The sequence below is a fragment of the Dipodomys spectabilis genome, unplaced genomic scaffold (genome assembly GCF_019054845.1).
Source record: "Dipodomys spectabilis isolate Male_0828 unplaced genomic scaffold, ASM1905484v1 ptg000081l, whole genome shotgun sequence".
NCBI classification, from domain to species: Eukaryota; Metazoa; Chordata; class Mammalia; order Rodentia; family Heteromyidae; genus Dipodomys; species Dipodomys spectabilis.
In genome coordinates, this window is record NW_024870758.1 from 16241345 (window position 1) to 16243207 (window position 1863).

The 1863-nt window shown below is 39.3% G+C and overlaps 1 non-coding gene across 1 annotated transcript; it reads right to left on the reverse strand.

The window, feature by feature from the left end:
• Positions 1–315: 315 nt before the first annotated feature.
• On the reverse strand, positions 316–418 carry LOC122110874. The gene has a single exon (XR_006147937.1). It is a non-coding gene; the product is annotated as a U6 spliceosomal RNA (small nuclear RNA).
• Positions 419–1863: the final 1445 nt, after the last annotated feature.

Below are 1863 nucleotides of genomic sequence, written 5' to 3' on the forward strand. Positions count from 1 at the left end.
AAGAACAGATAAACTAGGTACCAACTAAAAAAAACAGACAAGGTAACAAAGGGCAACACTATCAAAGCAAATATATGATGCCGTCAGATCAAAATACCCATTCTGGATGGTCTCCACTTCAATTGGCTAGACAGACCTGCATTCACCTTCTCAAAGGACCACTCCCTGGAAGACAAATCACAAATTCCATTGCCAGTGATAATGTGGATAGCTCAGTTACTCCTGAAAGATCCAAGAACCAAGTATTTAGCCACAAAAAGTCCCTTAGGTGACATGAACCTCATGGAAAATTTTTGTCTTTATTACCTATTTTTTTTAATATGGAATGCTTTCACAAATTCGAGCATCATCCTTGCACAGAGGCCAGGCTAATCTTCTCTGTTTTGTTCCAATGTTAGTATATGTGCTGCTGAAGCAACTACTTACCTCAGTTTTTCAAATTTTTTGTTCTAAAATGCTAACTCTAGCCATGTGTTCATTTTGCCATTTATCTCATGAAGCCCCACAGGAAAAGCCGCATTTGAAGATTGGTGTTTTCTTTTGTTTGTTTGTTTTTGTTTTTGCCAGTTGTGGGGCCTGAACTGCGGGCTTGGGTACTGTCCCTCAGCTCTTCAGCTCAAGTCTAGCGCTCTACCACTTGAGCCACAGCACCACTTCTGGCTTTTTCTGTTAATGTGGTGCTGAGGAATCGAACCCAGGGCCTCATGCATGCAAGGTAAGCACTCTACCACTGAGCCACCTTCCCAGCCCCTTGAAGATTGTTTTATGTAGTATAACATCACCCAAAATAAAACAAAGCAGATTTCCTCAGCATACTGCATATGACAACAAGTGCTAAGATATGGCTGGTGTCCAACATTGCGTCTGCTTCAAACATTTAGTTGGAAGAGAAAAGACATAATTTTTTTTTACAAAAGAACACAACCGATATGTTCAAGTAAAACAGAAAACAATTGCTGAAACCACATGCTTCGTTTTACCTTCAGTCTTGCTGTGATTTCAAGGCTTGATTTTGTGTGTGTGTTGGGGGGGGGAGGTGTGGGGAGTCCTATGTCTGTGTTTTAACCACAGGGTAACAGACAGCCAAAGGCAACATTCCTCTCTCATGTTACTCATGCAATGCCTTGTGATGAGCGGTAAGAGAAGTAAAGATATAAACAAAAACAAGTTCCAGACCCTCAACACCATGGTTTTTAATGATTTCATGAGGCAAACATTGCAAAAATGTGCACTGCTTACTTAATAGACAAGGGCATGTGCAATGCAAAGCATTCTTTCCATAAAAGAAGTACATAAAATGTAAATAGCCTAGTTTTATTTTCATCTTGTGGGGGTGATTTGTGGGGTAACAGAGATCTTCAGACATTTAATTTCCAAGCATAGGACATGAATACTAAATCCTTTTGTCGTTGTTTGTTTTTGTTTTTGTGTCAGTATTGGAGCTTGAACTCAGGGCTTCACACTGCTGCTTGGGTTTTTCACTCAAAGCTGATGCTCTATACCTTGAGCCTGATTCCTGGATTTTTGCTTCTTAATTGGAGATAAGACTCTCACAGATTTGTCTGCCAGGACTGGCTTTGATTCTTGATTCTCAGATCTCAGCTTCCTGAGTAGCTAGGATTACAGGCGTGAGTTACCAGGAATAATCCTGAGTTTTGTGTAGTCTCCAATCTAACACTGTGTTACCACTTTGCACTCCAATTTCCTCATCTAAAATTAAGTTATTGTATGAAAGGCAGTACTTAAAGTTAACTCCGTTTTAAATTTAGTATATAGTTTGTTCAGAACTACCTGTTGAAAAATCTATGTATCTATGTCTCTATCTATGTATCTATCTATGTATCTATCTATCTGAGACAAACT